This window comes from Crotalus tigris, unplaced genomic scaffold, assembly GCF_016545835.1.
Source record: "Crotalus tigris isolate CLP2741 ecotype Arizona unplaced genomic scaffold, ASM1654583v1 scf7180000024304.1987388, whole genome shotgun sequence".
Taxonomy (NCBI): domain Eukaryota; kingdom Metazoa; phylum Chordata; class Lepidosauria; order Squamata; family Viperidae; genus Crotalus; species Crotalus tigris.
Genome location: NW_024100476.1, coordinates 1,489,449 through 1,502,888, shown reverse-complemented (window position 1 = coordinate 1,502,888; position 13,440 = coordinate 1,489,449). Strand labels below are relative to the sequence as shown.

Genomic DNA, 13,440 nt, shown 5'->3' with positions numbered 1-13,440 from the left:
GACAAAGCATCTTTCCCAATCAAGGCTGTGTACTGCACAGCCCTAATATAGAAATCCATACCTATATGCACACAGGAGATGGCCATGCACATCTGTATTTGTGGACAGGAGCTCCCCAGAATGGGTTTCAGCTGGAGTTTCCCACTTAGGTTGGCAAGGTGGGGAGGCAACTACGCAGTTTGGTTTAATGATGAAAGTATCCGGCCAGAAACTGGGGGGAGGGGTGAGTTCTAGTCCTGCATTAGATATGAAAGCCAGTTGGATGACTTTGGGCCTGTCCCTCTCTCTGCCCAACCCACCTTGAGGAGTCTGGGGAAAATAGGACAAGGAAGGAATATTTGGTATGTTTGCCACCATAAGTGATTTATAAAAATAATAAAGATGGAGAAGAGCCTAATGCAGGGAAAGATTGAGGGCAATAGAAGAAGGGGATGACAGAGAACGAGGTGGCTGGATGAAGTCACTGAAGCAGTAGGCGTGAGCTTAAATGGACTCCAGAAGATGGTAGAGGACAGGAAGGCCTGGAGGAATGTTGTCCATGGGGTCGTGATGGGTCGGACACGACTTCGCAACTAACAACAACAACATAAATAAATAGACAGACAGCACAGGGTTCCTTCTACATGTCTACCTGCTTAGTCTTCCTTTGGACAAGAAGGAGTTTCCTTCCATTTAGGGCCTTCCTCTCCATGGAAATCAGACAGACTCCATCTTTAATAGCCTTTCCAAAGCTCTTGAAGACCAAACTGTTTCAGCAGCCTTTCTCCTTGTGTGACTACTATTCTCTTAATTGTTATTGATCTTCTCTGGAGCATATATTATATGTGTTTGTTTTTGCATTCTTTTAGTCATTTTTTATTCTTACTGCAGATGATATAACCTGTATTTCTTTTACTTAAGCCACTTATTCTTCATTGATTGTAGTGGCATAGAAACATGTATAGTAAATAAATACATTTGAGTCAAATGCAATTTCTACATGCCAGCATCCGTACTCTTTTTGCTACTGTCTGTAAGGTCTCACAAACTATTTAAACATTTAAGCAGATTAATGTGTTCATGCCAAAAAGGTTGCACCACCAAGAACTAAGATTTGTCACTTGCAATCAATGCTGAGTGAGCAGACAGACTGGGGAGGATGGTAGATGTTGTTATGTTCTCACTCTGATTTGTAAATTTAATCCTTGTAAATCCTCTGTATAGTAATGTTATGTGGGAATGACTTTGGGAAATAAGGGGAGACATATGCCTAAGGAACTATGAGATAAAAGGGGAAGGAACCCCAGCTGAATAATGGACAAAGAAAGAAACTTAGAAAGGTTCCACCCCAACTTAAAAGAATAAAAAGAGAAGGCAGGAGATTTGTATTTTCAGACTTGAAAGATTTGGTTAACGGAGTCCTACAATAAAGTAGAATTAGCTCATCTTGTCATGCTTTCTACCTGCTCTTCTTAAGAGGCTGACAGCTGCCCAAAGTCACTTGCACAAGATGGGCAGCTATTTAAATCCTACAATTAAATAAACAAATGCATTTCTTTCTAACCTAGTCCCAGATGGTGGAATGTCACCATCATTTTACCCAAGTGGCAAATGTGTTTTAATTTTTTTGTGAGTAAAGGGAAATGGTCATCAGCATCTCTTCTGCTCTGTCCCATACACTTCAGTCAGAAAACCTTCTTTCTCAGAGCGTGACTTGTGATTGCTCACTCTCATGGAGTATCATCACTACAACTTTGTCACAACAAAACCAAATAAAGTTTCAGTTATTAAATTTCACGGAGAAAGCAGAGTTGGGGTTTTCAGCTGTGGCTTCTTACTGCTGTATGCTGCCCAGAGGCACTGTGTGTGTGTGTGTGTGTGTGTGTTGGGAAGCCATATAAATTTGTTTAATAAAAATAAATAAATATTAGCAACTATTATGCCAAAACATTAGTGATGCGGGATCATTCCATTGACTCACTTCCCATCATTGTTTCACTCTGGCAACAACGTGCCTTTACTCAAAATAGGCCTAAAAAAATCCAAGAATTATCCTAATTTATACTAATGTTCACTCTCCTTAGATTAGTGGTTTTCAACCTGTAGGTCGGGACCCCATTTGAGGTCGAACGACCATTTCACGGGGGTCGCCAAACAATGCAGTCCACCATTTTTCCCCCTTTTCCTTAGCTGTGCTACTCCCTTTTATTCTATTGGCTTTTGAAAGCCAATAGAATAGACTCTCTTGAATAGAGTCTAATTCTATTGGCTTTCAAAAGCCAATAGGAATTGTCCAGGCTTTCTCTGCCCTGCTGAGCCTGCCAAAAGTCCCATTCTGCAAATGGTGCTGCACCAGCTGAGTAATCCTCAACTTACGACCGGTTGAGTAGTCCTCGACTTACGACCGGTTGGGGGTTGCGGCATTAAAAAGGTTGAGAACACTACCTTAGATTAAAATTCCTTATTTCCTTCCCCTCCCCCTTTCCTTTTACCCCTCCCTTTACCATATCTGTATTTTTCCTACTTTTCCTCACCTATATAAATTTAATAAAATTTTGTTAAAAAAATAAAATAAAATAAAGTACACAGTTGGCTAAGCTAGCAGAGTTTATGATATATTTAACCATACCAAGATTTCCATGCACAAAATATTATCGTCAATATTCTGAAAAAATGGCAACAGCAGAAAATGACCCCTCCCAAGGGCTATTTCTAAATGATCTTGCCTTATTTTGCGTATTTTTTTTATTATTATTATTTTTATTGAAATTTTTTTAAATTTTACAAAAACAAATCCCCTTCCCATACCCCCCCCAACCCTACCTCACCCCCCCCTTCCCAACCTCCCAAACCCTCCCCTGGACTTCCCAGAGCTGAGTACAGGCTTAATTAAAAAAAAAAAAAAAACTTAAAGCACTTTTAAAACCTAAACAAATTTAAATACAATCATCATTCTATATAAACTCCCTCCAAAAACACAAATTTAAACATTACTTTCTTTGAATATCTATATCTATAGTGTAAAATCTAATTTCTCCCTCTTTCTTTATCCTAAAACGAAAAAATAAACATATAAACCTTTGTTATACCATTAAAACTAAATATTCTTAAAAAACTTAAAGTAAATACATATTTCCTTCAATCTTCATAATCTTCTCTCCTATCCAAAAAGAAAAAACTTAAAAAACCTATAAGTCCTAAACAAATCTAAGCACATTTAATTAAACAAATTATTTTCTCTTAAAAATATTAATAATAATATTTGAAAACTAGAAACACTTTTAAATCCTAAACAAATCTAAATACAATCATCATTCTATATAAACTCCCTCCAAAAACACAAATTTAAACATTACTTTCTTTCCTAAACAAATCTAGACATTTAATTAAACAAATTATTTTCTCTTAAAAATATTAATAATATTTAAAAACCAAATTTAAGCATACTTAAAACTTGAACAAGTTATACTCCCTTCAAAACACAAATTTAAACATTACTTAAAATTTAAAACATTAGAATCCCCTCAGTAAAATGAGCAAATTATAACCCCTTCAAAACACAAATTTAAACAATATTATCATTAAAGGTTCAAAACTTAAAACAACAAAATTCCCTTATACGCCTATCCATAATAAACACATTAAACATTTCAATCTTCACCAATAACAAATTCCATCCGTAAGAAACTGCATCCTTATCAGTCTCAATTATATTAGTATTATTATTAATTATTCACATTCCAGTTTTTTCCATTCTCCATTCTTCCATTCTTCCATTTCCATTCTCCATTCTTGTATCAAACTCGTAAGAAATGCTGCAAGTTCTGCCTTAGGAGACTGCTCCAAAATTCCTGAATCTCCCATCGACTCCGAAGCCAATACAGGTAAGGGTTCCTTGAATTCCTCCTTGTGTTGGTCTTTACAATTGTAAGTTGTACAAGTTATCCTCTGCCCGTTCCTCTCTTGTTGATGCCCCTCAAACTGAGATTTCCCAGTTTCCATTTCAGGCAGCAATTCCACCCTTGAAGATTGCTCCAAAGACTTTGTAGGTCTAACATCTCCCAGAGATTCAGAGACCACTGAATATGAAACTTCCTTAACCTTCTTCTGTTGCTGCTTTTCTTTGGAATTGTATGCTGCACAAGTTGTCTTCTGCTCCTCAACCTGGACTTGTTGAGGCCTCTCACACAAAGATTCGCCAGTTTTCATAAATATAGGCTCTTCAAACTGTAATTCTACATTCTTTTCTTCCAAAGCTTTAAACTTAATAGATGGCGATGCACATACCCCCAGGACCGAAGTATAAAAATCTTTTGCTTGAGAAACAGTATTAAGTCTATAACATGTCCCCAGGTAGTTCACCACCATTCCAGTCGGAACATCCCATCTGAATAAAATTTTTCTCTTTTTAAGTTCATTTGCTAGAAAAGCAAACTCCTTTCTTCTTCTTAAAATTTTAGATGGGATCTCCTTAAAAATTATAACATCTTGTGAAGCAATTTGAAATCTCTTCTTATAATAGGCTTGCACAATTTCATTGCGTAAAGATCTTTTACCAAAGTAAATTACCACATCTCTTGGCAGATTCTTCTGTGCTGCCACCACAGAGTTAACCCTAAATAATTTTTCAATTTCACTAAGTATTCCCTCTTTTTCTTTATTCAAAATCAATGCAAAGTCCTTTGCAACCATCTCTTTCAGATCTCCTTGCAAAGACTCTCCCAGGCCCCTAATTCTTAAGGCATATTCCATTTGTCCATATTGAAGCATAAGAATCTCATTTTCCATTTCTTTTTCCATACTTTCAATTTTCCCCTCCATTATGTCCACTTTTTCAGCTACCTCTTCCACATGGGAGTTCACCTTTTCAAGAACAGAAGCAACTCCTTCTAAAGCCAAAACAAAATCTTGTCTCAAGATCTTATTATTTTCCTCTAAAATCTTTTTCATTTCTGCCCTAATTTGAATTATAACATCTCCCATCATGTCTTGCAAATCCTTCATAGTTATTAGCTGACCCCCAGAAGAGGGTGAAACTGTTGATTTAGAAGCTGTAGAAATCCCTAGACACTTTGGAGCCATCTTAAAGAAAAACCTTTAGTCCTTCTTAAAAAATTATAAAAATTCCTTCAAAAATCATAACTCCCTCCAAAGAAGGTCATTATAATAAAAAGAAAAAAGGGGAAAAAAAAGAAGAGAAAAGGAATTTAAAAAAAGCTTTACTCCTTCTTAAAAATTGCAAAAATTAAACAGAAAAAAGTCCTTCAAAAAAGGGTCATTACAATAAAAAGAAGGGAGTTCAAAGAAAAGAAAAAAAAAAGGGAGAAGAAAAAAAAATAATTAAATAGAAAAAGTCCGTTCCAAAAAAATACTTAGAGATACCAAAAACAACCATTCCAATCATAAGAAAATAAAAAGGGAAAGGGAAAGGAAAGAAAGAGAAACACCAAAAAGCCTGCCGGTCAGCATTCTAACTTCCAGAAAAAAAACACCGAGAGATTTGCCGATCGCCATTTTACTTTCCCTTTCAACAAAGAAAGAAAAATAAAAAGAGAGAATAAAAATAGAAACAAGTCTTAAAACTTAAAATCCAAATAAGTCAAAGAAAGCAAAAACTAAATCCTCTACTCAGCTCTGTCCGTTTATAAAAAAAAAAAAAAAAACTCACCAGTTCTCTTTAAGCACGGAGGTGTTTGCAGCGGCTCATTTTGTCCCTGAGGACAAAAACAGCTGGGAAGCGGAGACAAGTCTGAACTCCGTGGGAGCACTCCTTTCACCCCCCCAAAAAAAACTTGGGGGGTGCAAAAGAGGCTCTACCACTATTCAGACACTCTCTACCCCCCCCCCTTTGCCCGGGAGGGGGATTTTGAACCGCTGAACAGCTGATGTCTGCTGTTCATAGCGGTTCTTACACTTACTCAGGAGGACGGCTACAAAGTAGCCGCCATCGCGCGCGCAAAATCCACCGGAATATAAAATATTTTGCGTATTTTATATGCCCTTCTCAAATTTTTGCATTGCATTTATTTATTTATGTTACTGCAATTGTACACACTTTTCTCCAAGGACCTGAAAAATTGTAGAACTCTCTCCCTTCCCCTTTATCACCATATAAGACATGTTGGAATAATGGGGGAGAGGGATGAAAATCTCCTTTTGTTAGAGATAAAATGAAATCAGCACCTGTTACTTATTCAGTACATTATATTTATGTTATTGTGTTTGAATTCTGCCTTTTCTATACTGCTCTCCTCATTTTTATCCCCACAACTTCAACAACAATGGAAAACAAGTGGACTAAGAGTCATAGAAATGAGCTTTATACAGGGAACTCAATATTGAGAAAGCAGGAGAGAAATAAAATACATCTAAGCTTAACTCCCATTGTGACCATAAATACTAACATATTATGTAAAACTCTGAAAGTCCAAGCCACATATGGAAATCAAAACTATGTATTTTACAAAACTGCTTGGGTTAACCTAGTGAAGACCATGCTTTTCAATGGCTTCCTGCTGATCATATATCACCGCCTCTGAGATAAATATGTTTATAAATCATTGGGGCCGTAACAAAAAGAAAACTGTCTGCTGGATATCCACAAACCATGACTATTCAACATGACTTAAAAAACAATATATATACACAATGTGACTTCAGTGAGCCATCTCTATGGATTACAAACACCATCCAAGCATTATTTTAAAAAAAAAAGAAAAAAATTGAATAGTGTACTGTGGAGCAGCTCCTGTATACCTAGCCTCATTTCCAACATTTTTCTTATTCTGGCACATGCAAGCTATTGTTATATGGGCAAGTTGTTGCATATACACTGAAAAAAGAGAGCCAGGCCAGATTTCAAGCGGCCATTTTACTGTGTGTTGTGTAAATTGGGAAGTATCAGATGCTGCCCAGCAACCGTTCAACGGCAGAAGAGTAATTTATTTTCACAGAGTTTCCAGGGCATCCCATAGGGTCTCCTGGCTATCACAATAAAGGGCTGTGACATAGTTTGTTGCTCTGAAATGAGTGCCAGAATTTTCATGCTGTTCTTCATAATGGGAAAGAAAAGAACTATTTACCACCCACCCCTGATGGAGGAATAACTGGCAGTGAACTCCACTCCATCGGTAGCAGAGAAACACGGAGAAAAACTGACTTCTATTTCAAAGTATTTGCATAACTTCTTTTTGAAGGGCCACAAACTATCAAAGTCAAATGTGTGACAAGTCCTTGCCCATGCTTCTCTAGATATCGGGGCTAGGCATGCAGATTGCATAGGTTTTGTTTCTTTCATATAATCTTGACACAAAAGGACCAACCCATCTAAATCCCTCAACACAGATTAAGATGCTTAATTATTTATATCTCACCCTCACATTTTACAGAATGTTGTGACTCATGGCAGTTTACAACGCCAGACACAAAAGCCAAACTGCAATTAGAATGATAAATAAAATAGTAGAGCAAAAATAATTAAGATAAAAAGTCTGAGCCAGACTACAATTAAAATGATAAATAAAGTAGCATAGCAAAAATAATTAAGATATCTAAATAACTGCAGAGTAACACAGCATTTGATGACATCGATGTTCAAATGCTTGTAGAACAACAAATTTACAAAACATGCCTACATTGCTGCCAATGTAGCCTCTTTGGGACAATATTCCACAGAATCAAAGAGAAATGCCACTCCAGGCCCCTATGAACCTCATACAGGGGATGGGGGGATTAGCCAGGACAAGCATAGGTTTGTTCTGTCGAGAAGAGGCAGAGTTGCAACTACCTATCAGTTTGGCTATGGGGGGGGGGGCTTTAAGATTTAAAACCAATGCTTATACCCAGAAACCTCCTAGAATACAATGTGGTTCTGTTCATAACAAGGCTTCCTCAAAGTAGCAACTGCAGTTTCCAAACAGTTTTCAAAGATAGACCCGTATAAAGCACATCAATAGTGTTGATGCTGCAAGTTGCTAAGTTCCCCTATTCTTGTCGGTATGGAGCTATAACTGTGAACCAGTCAGAGTTTGGCACAGACTGGCCCCCCTCCTTGCATCTAGAACTGGCTGTAAAATGAGGCATCCATGCAGTGGTGGGATTCAGCCAGTTCGCACCACTTTGGCAGAACCGGTAGCTAATTTTTTTGTTGCCCAGGCACAGAATGGACTTCCGGAAGTGGCATCCACACAGAGAACTGGTTGTTCACATATTTGAAACCCACCACTGCATCCATGTCATGGATCTGCTCGCCAAGTGTACAACAGGGAGGGAGGGAGGGAGGGAGGGAGGGAGGGAGGAAGGAAGGGAGGGAGGAAGGAAGGAAGGAAGGAAGGAAGGAAGGAAGGAAGGAAGGAAGGAAGGAAGGAAGGAAGGAAGGAAGGAAGGAAGGAAGGTTATGATTGACAGTAACAGAGGAAGCTAGTGGTGTCAGAAAGAAGATCAATTGTTGGAAATAAGAGAACCAATAAATCCACTGCGCTACGGGGAAGAAATTAGCAGGTTTAGCAAATGCCAAGTGTTTATGATTGTTTGAGAAAAATCTCTGTCTCAAACAACCACAGAAACCTGGCATTTTCATACTTCAACTGGAATACTAACATGGCTGGAGCAAATTCTGTTTGTCATTGTTTGGGGAAATCAAAGCAAATTCTCTTTGGGAGATGAATTATAGTACCAATGGATTACATTTAATTAACAGGATTAGACTGTAGAATAAGACTGCTTTGCAGTCCAACATGTGAGAAAACATTAAACGGTTACAAATATTGCTGACTTTCAGCTGAAAAGCTCTGGATGAAAGCATTCTTTTTTATTATTTTCTTTATCTCTCATCTCTTGCTCTAACTCATCCAAACATTTTCAAGAGTATCTCTGCTATCTGCTGAGAGTTCCTTCTTGAGAATGGTGCTTCATACATGACACTTCCAATCTACAAATCTTTATAAAGCCATTTCAGCTATGTCAGTCAAAAGCTCATGAAAGCCAGTGTTCCTACAATGGCTTAACTCCACACACGAAAACCCATAAAGCAGGAAAATGTACTCAGTAATTAGGCAATTTAAATGCATTTTTATAATTATGCCTTTTTAGTCACAATTTTATGTTGCATTTTTGTTAATGAAGCTTATAATAAGTATAATAAGGACAGTAGAATATAGAATAAAATGGCAAAATAATAAAAACACTAAAACCAACCATTTAAATAATAAATGAATAATAATCAGCATAACTGATAGAATCAGTGGAAAGCCTAGATAACTAAAGAAGGTTTCAATTTCTAGCAAAACTCTACACTGGGGCTAATTTTATCTAAACGTTTCCTGCAAGATAGACCCATTATAGAGAATGGAATTAGAATTACGATTAGGAAGGCAACAGAAGATATCCTTTCCCAAGTCAAAGGACTCCATAGAAGATGATTTCTTTCAAGACATCTATATTACTCATTGATTAACAAGAAATAAAATATTTATAATTAAAATGCTTTATTCATTTACGATTAATACAAAGTGAAGCTACAATACAGTGTCTTCACATACATCAGATCAAGCTTCCATAGCAATTTATATCTCGTAAGTAGTACCATATTTAGATAAATATTCTAATAATCTACATTATATTTTCTGTCAATTTACATCACTTAACACAAACATTTGTGTCATCTGTGTCACGATATGACACAAAAATTGTAAGTCATTGCAAAGATATATTTTTGCAGTCATGAATAACAAGATTGCTCCAATTAGTTCATTAAAACTAAGTTTCTCTTTGTTTATAGTGTTATTGCTAGGAAATAGGTGGTGACAATGATATAATAATAAGATATCTTACAATTTGCTCTTTGCTTCCATTTTATATTTTGGGGATAAACTAGTAAATAGTTTACTGGCAACTGCTTCAGCTGAAGTCGGCCCAAAATGTCTTTTGTTTTGTATCATTTTACTTTTTATTTTTTAAAAATAGTGAGGTTTAATTATAGATCTCAAAGAGATTCAGCTGGGAGTTCACATATGTTGATTTATATCAAAACCATAGTTAGACTGCCATGAGATACATTTTCAGCAAATGTATCAAATTTAACACACCGTGTGAGACAACCAAATGTTAGGGTTTTTCTCCATTCTTGAGGCATTTCCTAAACATCTAAAGGGCATTATTTCTTATGTTTCTACCTAATAACATCTGGGCACCCTCATGAATAGCAGTCTGCACATGTAAGAACGTATAGCTATATAGCTAATATATGATTCCAATCCTATTGGCAGCATTGATTTAAATTCTGACTAATGTTCTTGCTAAAAGAATATATGTAATTTTTTTCTACTTTTATAAGTGTTGCAGACTACAATGAAATGAAGAAGAGACAACCAGTAATTTCCCTCTTTTATTCAATTACAGTCTTGATTTTTCTTTTTCCACTACTGAATAATTCACTCTTATATGTCATCGTTCTACATATGGTACATTTCTAAAGTTCACCTCCGCATTCTTCTTTCAAACCGATATTTTTCTTCTTTTCAGCTCACTTGTTTGAAACATAATTGTAATATCCAGCAAGTAATGAACTGGTGTTGTTTGATTTCTTATTTCCAAATGAAATAAACTGCAAAAGAAATCATTTTACAGTAAATCTGCTGTACATGTTTCCTGTCACCTGGGAAGAAAACATACTGTTTCTAATCAGTCACCAACAATATTACACACTACTTCAAGATCAACTACAGATACAGACGCCAGGACAAAATACTAAGAAATGATGAACACTACTATAGATGGTCCTCACAGCCACAACTGAGCTCAAAATTTCCAATCACAAAAGGTGAACACATGACCCCGGGACACTGCAACTGTCATAAATATGAGTCAATAGCCAAATATCTGAATTTTGATCACACGATCACAGTTGTAATAGTCGTAATATGACAAACAGTCATAACTCACTTTTTTCAGTACAGTTATAACTTTGAATGGTTCATAAACAAATGATGGTAAGCAGTGGTGGGATTCAGCCAGTTCGCACCACTTCGGCAGAACTGGTAGCTAATTTTTTGTTGCCCAGGCCTAGAATGGACTTCCGGAAGCGGCATCCACACAGAGAACCGGTTGTTCACCTATTTGAATCCCACCACTGATGGTAAGTCAAGAACTACCTGAATTTTGCAACATTATTCTTTTCATTCAGAAACCTCTTAATTCAGTATTGTACTCAGTATAATGAGCATGGAGTATTTTGCAGCATATTAGACAGTGCTATAAGGAATTATAAAGATTTCAAATGCCTACATATACCTTCTATGAATACATATACCTACAGTGTTGTCACCTTTTTCCTGTATCTTTATACTTCATCTGTAGGCTTAAAAACAAAACTGATATGGAAATGAAGTAATGTAATCATGAGATTTTTCCCCAACAGGTCACTCAAATAAGAAAAAAATAGCCATACGTCTTTACATATAAAGAAAGGAGCAAAAGAACATATGCAGCAATTAATATTTGAGAATATTGGGTTTGACGTGATTGCTTTAGGATAGATGTAAGAATGATTGCATTCTAATTAGAATTTAAACTTAATTTTAAAACTTAATTTTCATTAAAGTTTAGATAGCAATCCCATGTGCATTAATTAATTAGTTGCATAATCCTATTCATACCTATCCAAAAGTAAGCTCCATTGATTAAAATAAGATTTTAATCTGCCGAAACTCCATCTGGCAAACTCTTCCCATGAGAAGCTTTTAGAGACGCCCCACTGACATGGGACAAGGGAAACAAAAGACACAGCTCTTGTTTCTCAATCACTGCCAAGCTTTAGGGAATATCTTCCCTTGGAATTCAGACTCACAACTTCCCTCTTAATGCCCTCAAATTTTTTAAGATTAAATTTTGCAAAGCTTGTCAGGATTAGTTAATTGTCATTTTTTTAAAAAAAAAAAATCTGTTATTTCATTTTTATTTGAGAAATCAAAATACAGCTGGAAGGAACCTTGGAGGTCTTCTAGTCCAGCCCCCTGCTCAAGCAGGAGATCCTATACCATTTCAGACTAGTGACTGTCCAGTCTCTTCTTAAAAACCTCAGTGATGAAGCACCCACAATTTGTGGAGGCAAGCTGTTCCATGTTTAATTGTCCTCGCTGTTAGGAAGTTTCTCCTTAATTCCAGGTTGCTTCTCTCCTTGATTAGTTTCCACCCATTGTTTCTTGTCCTGCCCTCTAGTGCGTTGGAAAATAAATTGACCCCCTCTTTTTGTGGCAGCCTCTCAAATGCTGGAATACTGCTATCATGTTCCCGCTAGTCCTTCTTTTCTCTAGACTAGCCAAACCCAAATCCTACAACTGTTCTTCAAATGTTTTAGTCTCCAGGCCTTTAATCATCTTAGTTGTTCTTCTTTGCACTTTTTCCAGAATTTCAATATCTTTTTTGTAATGTGGTGATCAAAACTGGATGCAGTATTCCAGGTGTGGCCTTACTAAGACTTCATAAAGTGGTACTAATACATCACATGATTTTGATTCTATGCCTCTGTTTATACAACCAAGGATTGTATTAGGTTTTTGGCTGCTGCCGCACACTGCTGACTCATGTTTAAGTGATTGTCCACTAGGACTCCAAGGTCCCTCTCACAGTTACTGTTTTTGAGCCAGGTTTCACCTAATCTGTACTTGTATCTTTGGTTTTTCCTGCCCAGATGTAAAACCTTGCTTTTCTCTACATTAAATTTCATTTTATTGGATAGGACCCAAAGTCTGTCAAGATTTTTTTGGATCCTGAACTTATCTTCTGGGGTGTTGGCTATTCCTGCCAGCTTAGTGTCATCTGCAAATTTGATGAGTTCCCCTTCTATTCCCTCATCTAAGTCATTTATGAAGATATTGAAGAGTACTGGGCCTAAGACAGAACCTTGTGGTACCCCACTGCTTACTTCCCTCCAAGTAGATATAGTGCCATTAAGGACTACTTGTTGAATACGGTTTGTCAGCCAGTTACAAATCCATCTGGTGATGATACTGTCTATCCCAAATTGTTCTAGTTTACCAAGAAATAAGTTGTGGTCTACTTTGTCAAATGCCTTGCTGAAGTCTAAATATGCTATGTCCACAGCATTCCACTGGTCTACTAATTTAGTCACTTTGTCAAAAAATGTAATAAGATTGGTTTGGCATGATTTGTTTTTAACAAATTGATACTGGCTTCTAGTTATAACTTTATTTGTTTCTAGATGTTCACAGATCTGTTTTTTGATTATTTTTTCCAGGATCTTCCCAGGTATTGATGTTAGACTGATTGGTCTGTAGTTTCCTTGGTTTGTTTGTTTGTTTCTCTTTTTTGAAGATGGGGACCACATCAACTCATTTCCAATCCTCTGATAGTTCCTCAGTGTTCCAAGATTTTTTTAAAGATATGATACAATGGTTCTGAGATAACATCTGCCAGTTCCTTCAGAACTCTGGGATGTAATCC

The 13,440-nt window shown here is 36.6% G+C and overlaps 1 protein-coding gene across 1 annotated transcript in view; it reads right to left on the bottom strand.

Annotated features, from left to right (window-relative positions):
• The window catches only part of CTNNA3 (catenin alpha 3), a 516,687-nt gene that overhangs the window by 366,142 nt on the left and 137,105 nt on the right, over nucleotides 1–13,440 (bottom strand). The window lies entirely within an intron of this gene.